Genomic DNA, 17,960 nt, shown 5'->3' with positions numbered 1-17,960 from the left:
CCTTGCAATTTCCTGACATCATTTGAACCTGCTCACTAAACGGGGCCAGAACTCATTGTGGGACTTTAAAAGGCACCATTATTTTTATACCATTACATTTTCCACTGTTATCAGCAGGAAAAAAAAGGAAAAAAAAGAATGTGACGGATCAAGGGTGCCTTTTCCGCAGTTTCATGGACACTCTATCAATTACTTACGCAAGTGCTCAATATTTCATCTGGAACTTAGCTCATCCGACAGTCCCTCCACTCCACCTGCCCGAGTCCAACCGAGACAGAATGTGCTGGAGTTTAATGCGTATAGTCTGAGCTGTGTATCATCGGCTCGCGTCAGGGTCTGCTGGCATTGTCGCCACATCCGTACCTGGCAAAGGTGGCGTCCATCCTGTCTGTTTGCAAGTCCCCCTGCTGGAGCCATTCCGGCAGCACCGCTTCACATCTTGTACTCCCTTGATTGCTCATGCTCCATTTATAAGTGATATAAAGCAATCGTCAATTGATCCGCAGCTTTTGTGGGAACATTTGTCTTGCAGGGAGGGGGAATTGATGGCCCAAAGGTGCATTCGCTGCCATCACAGCAGCATTGAAGGTCTTGTGTTTTAAGCATTTTTCAAATCAAACGGTGCAAAATTGATCTCTGATTGTAAGCCAGCCTGATGCTTAATTAATATCATTTGATGTTGAGCTCAGATTCCCCAGAGTCTGTTTTCTCCACCTTTGTGATCGTCAGTATCGACTTTGACTGCCTTAATGCACAATTTGCATCCATTTTTTATTTTTACACGTAAATGTGCACGTCATGATTGAAAAGAAAAAAACACAGCAGCAGATAGCCTGCGAAAATGAAAAAAATAATAATAATAAAGCAGCCTCAGGCTATTTATTCCTCTTAGTTGTTTGCTGCCTATCTGTGATTTGTCATGACACCCTGTTTTGGTGTGAGAGTGCTTCATTATTCAGCCTCTGTGGTCTGAGGCTGTTAGGAAACTCTACCGGCGGCTTGTGGGCTGTTACATGATATCATTAGAGTTGCCGGTCAGTCACTGCAATTCACCGGGGATGAAAATGAACATGTAGTGGATGTGACATTTTTACATGTAAGCTTAAAACATTTTCGGTGAAATGGGTTATGTGTAACCTCTGCCCTTTTATTCCTTATGCAGGAAATAAGCAAAGAGAAGTGTTGATTTGTTGATTAAAATATGTCTGACTGTTATCCTTCATCCTCCTCATATCAGGGATTTATGACATGTAGCAGTTCTTCATTTAACATGTTTCAAAACTACCAGACCTTTGTTATATATTGTGTTGATTTGTTTGTTTGACTTACATTATACCAAATGATTCCAACAATGTTCCATGGAGCAAAATCCTCAAGTTTAACCAATGTAACCGCGCGCGTCATGTGGTCGACCGTCGCCAATTCTGTGATGGGGAGGATGGCAAAGAAAGGCCAGAACGAAACTTAGAAATTACTCATCACTGACATTTGTAGAGTCGAGTCACATCAGATAGATTTTCATCAGCAGTGGCAGTTGTTGAATGGCGTAGAAATCAACGGTGAAGTGAGTTTGACGGAAGGAACATTTGTGCTTATTTGCGTTACTCATGCAGTATTCAGCTGCCCACAACAGACAAACAGTTTATTTTACTGTACACGAGCTAGCTTGTAAGCTTACACTAGCGAGCAACAGCACGCAGCGACGGTGTGCGAGCCTGTGTGGGTTCCCCTCCAGCACCAGCCAGCTGCAAGTCATTATTACAGAACAACAACACCTAAGAAGAGATCACTGCTGCAGGCCGGTAAATAGGAGTGAATATAAATCCAGTTTTGAATCACAAAAGGTAAAAAGTCATCTCTGAGCTCTCCTCCCGTCGGTTCTGTGTCAGAGCAGAAATCAAAGCGACACCAGGCGTTTATTCTCCACAGGGTCTGGCCCTAATTCAGACTCTCTAGCCAGCTCCTAGCAGCTGAGCAGCAGCTCTTGCTTGGCCCTCCACATGACAGACATCTTTTGTTTTGTTTTTTTTTGATGGAGAGCCCCTTAATGGCAGTACATCTCGCCAATAAATCCATTCAATCAGTCAGTTCTAATAGAATAGATTTGTGCTTTTTTTACATCACATGAGAGTATACTCATTATAATTCCTGCACGTTGAACACAGAAATAGACATCAAATGAAGACAAATATTATCAAATCCATGCACTGTATAAATAGCCTGTCAGAATTCCCCAAAACAATATTTTCCCAGGGGCTCAGGCTCTAAGTAATGATTCTAATGCAGAATACATATGGTAAATATTGTGGGGGAGGAATCTGTTTGAGATGGAGCACACATTGGGTGGAAAACACTACTTTTTTTTTTTTTTTTTTTAGTGGTACAAGAAAACATAAACACATCCAGAAGCTAACCGTCAGTGCAGGCTGCAAGGAGACGCACTGTACAAATAACAAAATATCTGCTGAATTTGCATGCCAGGCACACCTTCCCGATGTTAACAATGCCAGGTCTGCGCACATCAAACCGCAAAAAAAATAAAAGTGGTTAGAAAAAGAGTACATGAGGATGGAGGTGTCTGTGGGCCTTGTTGGTGAGGCATGTCAGGTTTCCCTGCTAAGTATAGCAAGCAAAAAGAGAAAGAAATGATTATGCAATGAGCGGGGCTAAATCTCTTCCTCCGAGCGCAGATGCAGAGAATGTTGCTGTCTGTGCAAATAAAGTCTGATGGGTAAATCGGTCAAAATGACGGCGTTTCAAAACATTACGAAAATTATCATCTTTTCCTCTATCCCCACCGCTCCGGAATGAATACCGAGCGGGGCAAAATATTGACATTGAGATTCATGCCTCTTGATTAACCATATTAAATCTCAAGGGCATGTAAACTAGTTAAACCATGTTATTGATATTGTTATTGATCGCAGTGTAGATGGTATGTTGCATATGGAAATGACGGCACGCTTTACATAACTCGGCTGCTTCTCGGCTGCAAGGTTGACTCATGCCTTTGATGATATAGCACATGTCTTCAGGGAGTTACATTACTTTGCACAAAACACAGCACAATGTAGCAGAAAAATATGTTGCAGGCCAAGAGGAGAAAATGTGTTGTTTTTGTTTTTTTCAAGCTTAATTTGGGACGGCTCTTTTGGAAAATGAAAGACAGGAGTACTCAAAGTGCAGTGGTGTGGAAAAGGATCCCAGCACCCACAGTGCTGCACATGCCTCAGACAAATTATGAAGAAACCCCTCTGAACTGATTATGCAGACAAACATCGACGCGGCGCCATCATCTCTGAGCCCTTAACGTTTAATCTGATACAACACATTTTTCCCACAAATTCAAAATATGCGAACGGTTATTTTCACTGCACGGACACGACTCCATCTGAACGACATGGCATATGAGGCACCGGGGGAAATATAACAAATGAACCAGCAGTGCACCGTATAGAAACAGGATATTACATCGAAAAAGGAACCAGCCTGCTGACTCAGGGAACCTCCAAGGCGGCCGGCCCTCTCATGCCTCACAAAGGCACAATTGATCGGGCCCGAGCACCTGGTTGATTAACCAAAGGCTGGGAGCCGGTTTGCTGCGAGGACAATGCAGTCCGCCTCCGATTCAGAGCCTCTTCAGACGTATCATCGCGAGCTCCCTCACCAGCCAGTATTGTCTGCAGGATTAATCACCGCTTTGCTTTTATTCTGATTATCACGTTCATTTGCAAACACAAACGGATATATTAGGATTTTTTTTCTGTGCGTGGCGATTTTGTTGACTCTGGCCTTCCGTCCTCATTGTTCAGGGTCCCAGAGACCTCGCAGTGGAAATGCAATCCCAGCACCGGAATGAATGAATTTTTGGCAATGGATGTTTCTGCAAATAAAGACATGTTAAAATTTTGCTTTAGTTTTTTGTGACTGTACGATTCTTGAGGTTCAATTTTCTACTCTAAGTTGTGGCTAATGGATAGGTTTAGGCAGAAAAAAAACACTTGTTTAGGGTTCCAAAGAGATCATGTTTCGGCTGACTCGGTTCCGCAAACGCTGCTGGATGTCTCATTAAAAAAAAAAAAAAAAAATCCAGTGACTTGACGTCTACAAAAGTCTCTGAGAAAATACTCATAGTGCATTATAATACACCTATCACACAGTGTAATGATCGTCATCAGCACTCATGACGATACATATTGCACCAATGTTTACAATTATAATACAAAGTTGTGTGTCATCTGAGTAATTCGCTCATTGTATGCTAGCAATTAGTCTTGTTTTTTTCACTTTACTGGAAGCAAACAGTGACCACTTATAGTGACTTATAACCAACTTGTGATATGTTACATCTGCCTATAACAAAGATATTTCATTAAATTAGCTACCCAACCTCTAGCACCCAATTGCCACAAGTAACCTATAATCACATTATAATTCATTACAATAGTCACTATTATGTGTTTGAAATGATTACAGTGTATTACAACTAAGTATTTTTTATACACCTTTGCAAACACAGCATGTGACCAGCAATGATGAAGTATTGAAACTTGACCTACAAAATGATATGCAAGAGGCACACTGTAGCGCATTGTAAGTATGTTTTGAAAGCGTTGTGGGCATCAGTGTAATAATGAGTTGTGATTATCATTGTAAAGCATTCTGAATTTTTACGAGCGCTTGTATCAATGATGCCTTATAATGCATTTTAGACATGGGCTTCATAGCAAGTGTTGCAGGGGCTTGTGGTGAACACATTTCCACTTCCTTCTGGTGTTTCTGTCAATGCATGGCGTGCAATCTGTAATGATCTTGCTATTCTTAAACACTAACATCTGTGGTCTCTGTGACGCCAAACGGATGTAATGCGGCATTTTCTGCAGAAGACTCAGTCAGAACAGTGCGTCATTTGACATCATGATTATAAGCAATAAGCTCGTGAAATTACAAAAAAAAGTCACAAGGTGTCGAGGCAGTAAAACAAAGTTCCGAGCTGATAAAGAAGGTTCACCCCAAACAGAACAGCAGGGTTAATACCGAGCTCCTGCCAGCAGCTGGCAATTTTAACCTATCATAAAGGCTTGACACAGGAGGAAACAGCCGGGTTCTGTCCAAAGGTAATAAAATCCATCTAGCAGAAGATCAGTAATGAATGCCATAAATATCCAAACCAAAACTGAAGTGTGAAAAACACATGTCATGGTTAAACAATGTGGGGGCTCATGTGCCAGACTATTATTTGGCCATTACCACACACACACACACACACACACACACACACACACACACACGCACACACTCACACACACACAAGCTTGGTATCGATCTTCTTTCTGCCAGAAAGCAAATAAGCATATTTCCCCGAGATGACCAGCATCATTGTCTGTGTGCTCAGCAATGAATTCTTTAATAAAGGGGACCAGGGACTGCCATTTCAAATCACGTCACTTAATAAATATTGTTGACGCGTCTCTCCCTCTCTCTGTCATTTCGCGCAAATTTTTTTGTCTCGCGGTTCATCTTGCAGCCGGCAGCGGGATGAGGACGCAGCGCAGGAAATCAAAGGAGCTGTCATAATAGCATCACAGTAAAAATTTTAGTGCCGCCGTTGCCCATCAAAAAGAAAACCCTGCTTATGGACTCTGAGAGCGATGACCTCTCAGGTGTCATTGGGTACAGAGATACGCTCTGTCCAAAGTGATTCATGCTCCGGCCACTCTGAGTCATGGCTACTCCCCATCCAATTACCATCCCATAATATATCAAGGGAATTAGAGCCAGACCAAGCAAAGTCAGGAGTGATGTGAAGACACCTGTGGGTAATGGACAGTAGTGGCGTTGTGGTTTTTGGATCACACCGCAGACGTAGGGGTTCGGTTAGAGGGAGGCCAGAGCTGCTGATAAGTAGGTCAAAAGGCGGATGTGCTTGATCCTTTTTCTGCCCTGATCCAATGGCTACAGCTTGGATTCCTTTTTTATTTTCCCTTTAATAGGAAAAAAAAAAGCCAGTTGATCCACTCAAGGCTATCAGAGACTGCACTCTCTGCTAATGGGTGACATGAATGAATATTCATAGAGGAATCTGAACTGAAGTTGGTATATTGGATGTGAAGGTCAAGGCAAATGTGTCACTGATGATTGCTTAGTGGTGGTATTCAATAATACATAACACTTCAGCTGGAGTACATTTAGTCTTGTACGTCTAATACAGACATTACTGTCATGTTCTGATGAGTAGGTGTGATTTTTCTTGACAGATCTGCAAAAAGTGTCCACGCTGAGCTGCAGAAAGCTCGATCAAAATGGAATCCAGTGGCATATAAGACTCATTTTATATGTTGGGTTATGGTTTGCGGAGATCTCAGGGTGAATTGTGAAGATGTGAAGGCCACCTGCGGGGCGTTTGAAGCAGAGGTTTCACTCACCTCACTGCCAGAATTAACTGCCATTTCCAACATTTATCCACCCTGCTATGAAAAAAAAAAAAAAAAAAGTGGCACATTACGCAAAGTTTAATATCTCCACAGCTCTCCATTTTTCCAAGCGCAAACTTGAAACAGAAAACTTTACTCAGGGTACATTCAGGTGAAACTGTACCATTTACCCAGGAGCTAATACTTGACTGTCACCTTGATGTAATCGGCATAACAACATCATGCCAGTGGAGACTCATTTGGTCCCCTTGAGTGAGATTTTGCAAACCTGCGGAGCTGGTCTTGTTCTTTATTTATTTTATTTCACCTTTATTTTGTCAGTAAGTGTCGTTGGCATCTACATCTCTTTACCAGAAAGACCTGGCCAAGGTAGCAGCCACACAAAAGCACAACATGGTCAAACGCAACATGTAAAACTGTAAAAGTTGAACAGTCGTTCAACACGGTGGCCTCTGGAGACAATGTTCCAAATGATGCCCTTAAATTAATCGGAACAAATAAATCTGTCTAATTTGATATCTCGGTGCATAGTCTGAAAATGTAGTTTTTCCCAGATCTGTCAAAACCTGGGGCCCATTGAAAAGAAACCACTTTGGGGATCATAGCATGTGTGTTCTCAAAGTATATACCACTGTGTAGAAAAACTCTGTGAAAAATAAGAGTCTCTAAAGTAAAAGTACTCATGATGCAAAAAAGCGTTTCAGAATAATGTATATTTTATTACTGGATTACAGTTAATAATGCATTAATGTGTTTATCACTTTAATGTTGAGGCTGGTGAAGGTGGTTTAACACCCCCTGGGCCCCAGACTCTCTTGTATATATATTTGTGTTTCCTACTCTATCCTGCCTAGCAGGCAGTCGACATCAAGTGCATCATTTGAGTTTCAGTCAGGCTCATTTAAAACCACAATTTTGCATTCACTTTGTCTGAGAATGGCTGATTTTAACCGCCAGTCAAAATTTGGTATGTGTGAACACAGACAAAGCCTGAGGAAGTCAAGTTTTTTTTGTCATTATTTAAAAGGATTTATTTATATGGTTTAGACTTTCATATGATTTTTTTTTTTGTCTACATACATCTGATCTTTCTTAAGCAAGTTGCAGCCATTTATTGTCATAATACCCAAGGTGTTTTCTCTGTGAAAAAAAAAAAAAACAGGAATCATATTGTATTTCATTTTTGGACCATATAGATGTGAAGTTTTAAGGCAGAGATCACTGAAGGAAAAGTGACTTTTTTCAGAGCAATATATTATCCATTGCATATGAACGACAAAAGTAGATTGGCTTCATCCATTGCCTGTCAGTCCAGAGGAAGACACTATTCTGTACTAGCTTGAGTCCAGGACAAAAATCTCTATAGGGGCAATAAAGTATATTTTATTGTATCATCCCACATTGAAATGTATCATGTTGTATTGTATCGTATCAAACTGTATTGTATTGTATAGGACCATGCTGCATTGTACTGCATTGTATCTTGTTGTATTGAACTGTATCATATTGTAGCTTATCGTATCGTATCCTATTGTATCGTATCAGACCAAATTGTATTGTACCTTATTTAGGGTTAGGGTTAGGGTTATTATATTGTATTATGCTGTGAATTGAATCGAATTGCATTGTATCATGTTGTACTGTTTGGAATCATAATCGTTCCGGTTCAGATCATATTGTACTGTTTTGTACGGTATAGTATTGTATTGTATGAAGCACATGGATAAGAGGTTCAAAAGTTATTAAACATTTTTAAACAATAGCTACAGCAACGGCTGTATAGGTCTACGCCTGCTTTTCTGTTCTGTTCTTATCTGTTTATCTGCTGGGAAGCTTCTTAAACAATAAAGTTTCATCTTAATCTATAATATTACATCGTAATTCATTTGTATTCGTTATTTTTTCTATTATTAAATCTGAATAACTTGTAACTCAAGTTTTCAAATATGGTGGATTAAAAAGAAAAGAAATTTTTGCCTTTGAAATGTAGTGGAGTGGAAGTCCAAAGTAGCAGAAAATGGAAATACTCAAGTACAGAACAGGCGAATCCTAAAAGTTCTGCTTGACGACATCACTTGAATAAATGTAATGCTTCATTCCATCGCTGCCAAACTGCCCTCTGCTGTAATGCAGTGCCCCCTGACTAGTATCACAACCCTACAAGCATGCGTTCTTCCATTTAGAAGTTCCATTCAAAAGGCTGTGAACCAGTAGGTCGTTCGATGTGCAGATCCACAGAACTTCATACAGCTGAATAAATGATGATCTCAGAGCATCACACGCTGCAAAATACCACTCAATAGAAATGAATAAACAATGATGGCACAGCCAATAGCAAACATTGCATCTCATGATAACGGCGTCAAGGCTTTCATGGATGACTGCGTATTTTGTAATTTTTTTGGCATTTGAAAACTCTGCGCTTACGTTTGCAACGCGGCAGGAAACGTGGCAAAGCAAGGGCACACGGCGGAGCGAACAGCCCCTACAGCAACGCGGCAAAGAGCTACTGTAGCAATGTAAATTGAGTCCCAGAGCTGGCTTGGGGGTTACGGTTGAGGGCTGGCGTCGCTTCTTTTGTTGCACTGAATTCCATTAAAGGAAAGTGTTTTTGGCTCGAGCTCAGGCCTGAGGGAAAAAAAAAAAAGAAAGAAAAGTTTTGCAAAAGTTATTGTAACAGGAGGTGGAATTGGCTAACACGCAGTAGAAAGGAGTGTGTTTCTTAATGATTTTGTCTAATTAAAACCCTGAAAAGGAGGAACGTCTCGTGGAAATGTAATCCGACTGTAATGTGAGCAGCTAATGGTACATCTAGATGGAGTTAAATAGAGGTGGGAGTGAAGAAAAGGGCCCATTTTCACGCCCTACGTTTCAGAACAAGTCTCTGCGCGGCCTTTGCCCATTTATGGATCTTCACTTTGATGCGAATATTTGATTCTTTTTTTATTTTTTATCCTATTTCCTACTTAATAATGCAGTATACCCTTCCTTCAGGATGGATCTTATGAGATAAGACGCAGTGTCGAGGAAACTGGGATAGGGCATCTTCTGCGTGAGTTGGATCCAAATGATCGGGCGGATGAAACCGGGGAGAGGCTTTGAGGATGCAGCCAGAAAGCACACCAGTGCAGACAGGTAGTGACATTTTTATTTGGCTGATTTTTTTTTTTTTTTCCCCGGCATTGGACTGAGACTTTCATGCTAGTGCAGGGCTCAGTAACTGATATGTCTAGTGCTTTCTCTGATGATTTATGTTTTGCCAGCTTTGAGGATTTTCACATAGCTCTCTCAGGACACTACAAAGTTTGATGATACATGTAATATGATGCCTCTGGATCTGTGGCTTCCCTTAAACTAGCGTGAAATCCATCAGCCAGCTCGCTGAATAAAAGTTTGCGAGGACGAGTTTTTTCGCCGAAGCCGTTAAGATTATTACGCGTCTTAGTCTATTTATGGTAACAGCAGTCGAGCCTCTAACCGCATCTCTCCTGTCTTTTTGTGGAATTGGCGGTAACCCCGAGTTCTTAGTTTTTAAAAAAACTCAGCCCCTCTGCCTTAAAACTGCTTTAGAGTTAAATTCAAGCACGCACAATAAAAAAATAAATAAATAAATAACAAAATCCAAAGAAGCATTTCACTGTTCTGTACAACAGCTGTGAATTCATGAATGCTGTTGTGCAACTCAGTGTAGAGAAATGAATTCAATTCAAACGTCGAGTGGACTGAGCGAAACCCCGGCATGTCATGTCGGTCTCCGCTGTGATGCAGAGCGATGGCAGAAACAGAATTTTGATAATGTTGTCATGGAAACGGGCTGTTGAAAACAAGTCTGAGCTCTTTCTGGTGGATGTGAACTGCGTCGGCATGCCGCCCCCCCCCACAAAAAAAAAATGCACAATGTGAAATGCACAAATGTGGAGGGAAATAAAGATGCCGCCTTTAAAAAATGTATGAAATGCAGCTACGTGACGCCTCTCTCCCTGGCAGGTTTCAGGACAGACTGAACTTTTGTAACTCGGCTCCGTGCAAACGCTCCAACCTTCCCTCCACCGCGCAGTCACTATTACCATGAGTGACATTCGCTCCTTATTCCCAGTGCTCACTAGCAATTTTTTTTTTTTTTTACTGGCTCTAAGTAGATTGACCTCTGAGCAATTGATTTTTTATTGTCACTTTCTCCCAGCTACGTGGCAGAGCTGCTGGAAACATATTCCTCTGTGTTTGAGTGGCCCCTCGTCATGCATTGATCATGCTGCATTTGGTTATGTATCTATAGACACAGATGGAGACCTTGTACATAAAGTCACACAAACATAAAGAGTTTGTTTTTTTCAAACTGACTTCAGACTTAGTTGTAAGCACACATGACAGGTCGAGGTGACAGAATCATATCTTTGTGTTGAACGTAATGAGCGTTTGAGCTGAGGGGGGGAAAAAATAAAAACTGTTTAACATCAGAGCTGAAAGGGTTTTCGTCGTGTGCTTGCTTTGTTTCTTCGTTGCCGCGATTTAACTTTGTGCTGTGAACTCTGAGAGAGCGTCGTTACACAAAGCTTTTGCCGCAGAAAGATAAGTTGCAAACAAGGTTCTGAGATTTCCACGTTGTTTCCTTTGGGCTGGGAAGGGATCATTATCTAGATGCAATCGGACATTATGGAAGCGAGGGTTTCAAGAGCCCTTTTACCTTTAAACATCTGAATGAATTTCAATGAACGGGCACAAAGACTTTCTTGTAATCTGTGTGAACAATAGATTTATACTCCATGTTGCATGTTTACCAGATCAACCTCATTCACTGAGGTTTTTAAGTTTAAACACACTATTACCGACTGTGACCACTGATTACGAGCCTGACCAAACCTCTCTCTATGGAGATTTTTAACCCACCCGCCTCATAAACAGCCTTTCTTTTTTTTTTCTTTTTAAGAGAACCTGAAATCACACTAATATGTGACACAGCAGGGACTTGATGGCACTGTTAAAGCAGAATATCATTGCTTAAGGCAAGGTGACAGGGATAATAATCTGCCATCCTTTATGTTTAATATTTAAATCCCAGAGGTGAGGGAGAGAGAGAGATGGCGGCGTCCTTGTTTCAAGTGCCCTCTCCACTCTATCAACTCGGTCCAGAGCAATCGATCAAACAGCAAAGCACAATCTGCAATCACAATTCATGTTATCCAACACAACTATGATTGATTACTGTCAAATATGGGAATTCGAAAAAGGGTAACATTACAGTACGCTGACATTTCAATGCAGTTTCCATGCGGAATTGCCAGATTGCTGTCATTTGTTTGTTGCTGTTTCAACCCAGTTGCCAGAATAATTGTTATCTGCAAAACCACAGATAAGTGAATTCTTCACCCTCCGTTGTGTTGCAACTACACATTTGTTTTGGGTTCTTCTCATGCTGCTGTGCTAATGCTCTGCCAAGGTTTAGGCACACAAAAGAATTGGTTATGTGTTAGGAAATCATTATGGTTTGGCTCAAAATAATAACACAAACACTTCTGGAAATGTCCCAAGGTTTTCTTAAAAACGCTCAGTTTTGTCACTACAATCACAGCTTGAGAGGGCCCGCCTTCCCGAGGAAAAACACCCAGTTATGGTTGCCACAAACATGGCTGTGTCAGAAGTCCCATGTTCTCATTAAAAACAGTTGGTTCTGGCTGGATATTGTCCTGTATTCTCCTTAAAAATTTTGAACGAATGTCGAAATGCAGGCTCGACTCACGGCCGCCCGTTTGGCAGCTTCTTCACCTGTCACCTCCACAACCCTCCCCACGACCTCCCCTGTGAAATGCCACATTTTGTACGAATGTCAATATGGTACACAGCCTATGACATGCTTGGACATATCAGTGGTTTGCAGAACTGATGACATTATATCCTGGTGACTGGGCTGGTTTTTTTTTTGTCTTATTTGATATCAAATTAATTATTAATTGCAGTATTATATGCAATTCTGCAGTATATGGTGCACGCGTCGCCCGTGAGTATTTCTGATTATCTTGCGTGGATTTCCTCAACTGTGCACACACAGATACCCTCTCCCTCCGTCTGCGACAATTACTCATTTTGTACACGTTTTCTTCCTCCAAACCTGATGGGAACGTGGTGTGCCGCGTTCTTTGTGGGTCAATTTTGGAAACGGCAGGATAATATATTGCATTTGTGTTAAGTGAGCATACGCTACATACAGTGTGCCGGCATTTACCCCAGAGCTCGGCTGTATGCAATTAGGAACGTGGGGAAAGGTCACATAACTCAGGGGCAGAGGAAGCGCTGCCACATGTAAATGTTGACTAATCCCTAACTCACAGAAATGTACGAGGTATAGCATTTTAATTTTTATCACCTTAAATGTTTAGGTTTGCAGCAAATTACGGCAGGGCATTTGGCCTCTGAATCAATGTTAATTTATGAATGTTTTTCTCTGCGACATTTCAGTAATGTCTGTCTGTCACCTCTGATGCCTCTTCTCGTATTTGAGTTGAGTTCTTAAAATGTTGCTTCGTGGGGGGCTACATTTTAACATTTGTGCTCCTTATTAAAGCCAATAACTGACAATATTGCCGAAAAAAAGATTATGTAAAACACGTTAACAAGTAAAAAGAAAGCAAGTTTTATATTTGTAGACACTTTTTGCATATTGCAAACAAGCCATAGGTACAAACGTGTGAGCCAAAAAACCTTAACTCTTCATGCACCCCGGGGGAGATATTGTTTGGACTGCATCCTGCAGCATCACTCACAACATTTTGTCTAGTGCACATACACAGCGTTCGCCTGAGTTCATATTTCAGCCAGCGAGATCTTGTGCAACAGTCTAATTATATCTATATTCAAGAGGGATCTGAGGATTTCTCGGCGGGCTCCATGCAGCTGACTGTGTGTGCATAACTGTGGGCATGATTAACAAGTTGTTGAGTCAGCACATCCTGTGGTAAAAGAGAGCCTCGTGCCCACAGACTCTCTAACCTACAGCAAGGTGCTTAAAAAGTACCAGAAATTTCTGCTCATCAATTACCGTCGACTCACGTTGAACTTAATTGTGACCAACGCTTTTAGACGATTCGAAGGGTAGAAAATTTGACTAAAATTACCAGCAGAGTGTGAAGAGGTAACAGTTTTGACGTTGTCCCGAAGGCAGATGTGTCGTGTTGCAGGGATGCCCTGTTGGAGTTTGCATGCTAACGAGCTAGCCCATAAGCCACATCACAACTCAGGAGGTGATCGCAAAAACAACGCCGACCATCCCCTGATGCCTTGAGGCTCCCAGTCCGGGGCAGAGTCACACATCGCCACTGCATAGCTGCACGGCTAATGGCGGCTACAGTTAGCAGCAGGTAACAGGTAACCTTGACGATATGCTGCCCCCCGTTTGTTTCAGCTTGACCAGTGGCCGGTTCTTGCACAATGCACCTTAAATTCAGTGGCTGTGTGTGGAGTTTTCTGGCCCTATGTGCACCTGACATGCAAACATTTGCAGTCGATAAAATATGATGAAGCCATACAGATTTCCTTGTATGCTGAAATAATTAACACATTGTAGTTTGGACCAGATAGCTGATCTCCATTTCAGTTCTGATTTTAATGCCACTTGTATAATCTAAATCATTAATTTTATTGCACTACAATAAAGTCCTCTGATTGTATTTTTTTTTTTATGTCCTGGTTGATGATAATGAGATTTTAAAAGACAGAGATTGACTTCGCCGGTTGTTAATTATTGTAATTGCTGGAAACGGGCCAAATGTCGACGTAGGAATCCGACACGAAAGGGACGATCCGACATCAAGAGCGGCGCGATACAAAAATCGGCAGCCCGGACCTGCTCGCAGTGCGCCAAGAGAAGATCTGGAATGATGAGAATAGTTTGCAGAGCTATATAGATAAATGCTTTGCTTTTCCTGTGTTGTACATTCTCATAAAAAGCACTGAAGGTCAATATTTCTACATCTAATGAAGATACCTAAAGCTGCAGGAAATATGGCCGACGCTACAAGCAAAAGGGCAGCTCGTTAATCTAGTCGCAGCAGGGAAGCAAACCGAATTTCAGAGCTTAAATGTCTTTCACCGGGATAAGCATAGGAGATAGAATATGTCAAGTCTTAAGGTCAGGCGGGTGCTTCACGCTGATGTATTTTGATAAGAACAGCCATCTTAAAATTGATCCTGAAATTACTGGAAACCGACTACCGGCAAGACTATTGTTATTTGTAGTGCTTCGTGGAGGTCAGAAAGAGTGTTGAGCACGAGGAGGGCACTTGTGAGAAATGACACTCGTGGATGAATCCCACTGTGAACCAAAAAAATAAAAAAATCAAAGGGAGTGAGGTGTAACAGAAGCCAGTGACCTTTGCGAAGACATCTGTCGTCTCGCTCTGTGTCTCTCAACTGGCGGGACTTTGAAAAGTGGGTCAAGGAATCGTGTCAGAGCTCTGGACATGCGTCTGTGAAAAATGTGTGCCTCGTTTCAATAAACCACGTGAGGAACTAGTTCAAATACAATTTTGGAACCCGGATTGTTTCTCCTGCACGTGTGAGAACCGCGAATCCAAACCCTGATGCCGCTGTGAATCATCCCTCTCTGAAAAAAAAAAGGAGCTGATATTCTTAAGGACCCTGGTACGCTCCCTGGACGGACACTGGTAGCGGTCCAGTAGCAGGCTTACCAATGAACGCTCTCCAGCCAAGGATCCTCGGCCAGCTGGAGGAATCTGGCCCCCCGGAAAGTAAATGGCCCGCGCTCTCCTCTCCCTCTGCAGCTACCACCGAATCGCCCTGGAGCAAGGCACTTAACCCTCTTGCTTATGCCGTCGAGCGGCCCGGCAACCGCCAAGACTGATTGCGGTGCAGCTCCCCAGTGTGGCTGTGGCTTGACGGTGAACGGGGATGTAGGTCACCGCAACAAACATCGTACGCGGGCTGTCACAACACTCCCCGAGCAAATAAACATTAAGTGTGATATAAATACAATACCGCTATGGAATCAGTCAGTGGCTGCCTGTGTGTGTGTGTGTGTGTGTGTGTGTGTGTGTGTGTGTGTGTGTGCGTGTGCAGAGGGAGGGGGCTGGGGGATGAAATAAGAAGTGAAGTGTGAAATGATATCTAAATTAATGCAGTTTGGGTCAGAAAGCAACATTTAAACATCCCCTCCAAACATGCAATAAGCCATAAAAGATACATAAAAAATTATCTAATGTGTGTCTGACATGATTTTTTGCAGACGTATAATTATCCCATTGAAATCCTTAAAAATGGCCGTGTCGCATATGTGTGCAATGGAAGCTTCAAATTACATCACTGTACACAGCTAAAGCTGAAAAAAAAACATGTTTTTAATGGAGAGAGACTCTAAAGGAATGGGTCTACATCTGGGGAAACACTTTAATCAGAGTTCTTGCTCGAGATTAGCCTAAATGTGGATTTGAAGCAGCCAACGGTCGGATAGCTCAGCCTAGACAAGAAACAAGGGGAATCAGCCCGGTTCTGTCTGGTAGAAACAAGATCAGCCTACGACTCTAAAGCTCACTAAGAACCATCTTATATCCCCCCCTTTCTTCGCCTCAGACTAAAAACAGTCTGCAACATAACCGTGATGACAAATCCAGGAAGTTTCTCTCGGCTTACTCAAGAAAGATCTGGCACATAACCTCTCAGGAGACAGACGATTGATTTTGACACTCCGGTGTATGTGCAGATTTCAGTTAATTAGATATTATGTGTTATTGATCGGTGCGCTTTAGAGGCGAGAGTATGCGGGAGCCTCATGTAGGCCAGAATCCTTGAGGGGCACAATAAGAGCTGAGGTCACGGGGGGGGGGGGGGGGGGGGCCTTTACCATAAAAAAATAAAATAATGATTCAATTCAACAATATTTAAAAAACTAAAACAATTTGTAGCTTGTATTCTCCAACTTTATGGATGGATGGATGGATCATATATCTTAATTTTTACACTAGCTTCTACACTACTGCCACTTTTCTCAGAAAAATAAAAAGCTAAAACATGTCCTCTTTCCCCCAAACTTTTTGTCAGGGGTGTGAATTCACATGAAACGACTGTGTTCGCCATGACATTCGATATAGAGGGCAGAGCGGGTAAAGCCACAGATGAAAGGGACGCGTCCACACGGCTACAACTTCATTTTCAAACACAGTGTAGAGGAAGCAGCGCGGCTGTGCTGCTGACATAGCTCACTTTTCAAATCAAAGCTCAGCCTGTGCAGAAGCAACAAATATTCCTTGAAGGATCCAACCTGTCTGCCGACCCCTCCGACCCTCTGAGATGAACCCTTAACTTTTTCTCCAAGTTCACTTCTTGGGTATTCTTTCACAACCAGCAAGCCGACTGGAGCGCTGAACCACCACATAGAAGGATGGTTAACTTGAGCTGGTATTGCCAACGAACTTCATATCATAAAACATCCATCCGTCATCTGGAACTGCTTATCCTTTTCAGGGTCACGGGCTGGGGATGGGGGTGGGGGCTGTAGCCGATCCCAGCTGATACTGGGCGACGGCGGGGTACAGTTCAGATCAGTTAATCACAGGGCTGACATATAGGAACAAACAACCATTCACACTCACAGTCACACAACATGGACAATTGAGAGTGACCGATTAACCACATTTTCTTCATGACTTTGGCCTGGGGAGAGCATGCAAACGCTGCACAGATCCTGCCCTCTGCCCATTATGAAGAGAAAGCTAAAACAATTCCTTGATTCACTGAATCCATTGCGATGTTTAACGACCGGCGCCCTCCACTACTGCAGCTTCCAAACGGCTGTATTGGTGAACCTTCCTCTAATTATGGGCCCCGGCGGTCGAGGGGGCCCATGCGTGGCGAGGTATTACAGCGACGTGTATTTATTTGCTAGGTAATGCATGAAATAGCCATCAATTCACTGAATGAATGGGTTTAATAGTTTTTGGGTCTTAGATTGTTTTGCTATATATATATATATATATATATATATATATATATATATATATATATATATATTAAATGTGATTTCTAATCCAGATCTGCCATAGTCCAATTATATTTATTAGACAATCCAGTCAGTGTTGTTTTTAATTTCGTTTCCAGCCCCACAGGTACCACATAAAATCATTTTCACTCACTCGGAGGGCTCCAGTTGTTTACACAAGATAATGACTCGGCTTGGCTAATGAATATTTAGTTAAGCCTAATTAAATAATCAATCAGGCGCGCTGTACACCCCGCCCTGCCCTGCCCCGGAGGGCCATCTCCCGTGCAGGCGGGCACGCCTTCGAGCCCTCGGCGTGCGATCGCACTTCCTCGGCGACACGTCTCAGGCCGCCGTGCTCTCCGGAGAGGGTGACGCGTCTCCGCTCGGAGCGAGGAAACACGACTCTCCAAAGCAATGATGTCACGAGTGAGCACGCCGGGGCGGACCACCTCCTCGACCTGACGGTGAGCATGCATCTTACCGATGTCGACCTTTTACAGCAGCGCGGTTAACAGTCAGCGGGGACGTGGCGAGTCCAC

At 42.5% G+C, this 17,960-nt stretch overlaps 1 protein-coding gene across 2 annotated transcripts in view; it reads left to right on the top strand.

Moving 5' to 3' along the window:
* eys (eyes shut homolog) overlaps positions 1 to 17,960 on the top strand; it is a 295,658-nt gene that overhangs the window by 99,498 nt on the left and 178,200 nt on the right. For both annotated transcript variants that reach the window (XM_037124906.1, XM_037124907.1), the window contains exon 4: positions 9,429 to 9,569. The gene's annotated coding sequence lies outside the window, so the exon portion shown is untranslated. The remainder of the gene's footprint in view (positions 1 to 9,428; positions 9,570 to 17,960) is intronic.

This window comes from Acanthopagrus latus, chromosome 15 (assembly GCF_904848185.1).
Source record: "Acanthopagrus latus isolate v.2019 chromosome 15, fAcaLat1.1, whole genome shotgun sequence".
Taxonomy (NCBI): Eukaryota; Metazoa; Chordata; class Actinopteri; order Spariformes; family Sparidae; genus Acanthopagrus; species Acanthopagrus latus.
The sequence above is the reverse complement of the archived record's forward strand: the minus strand, read 5'-3'. Positions and strand labels throughout refer to the sequence as shown.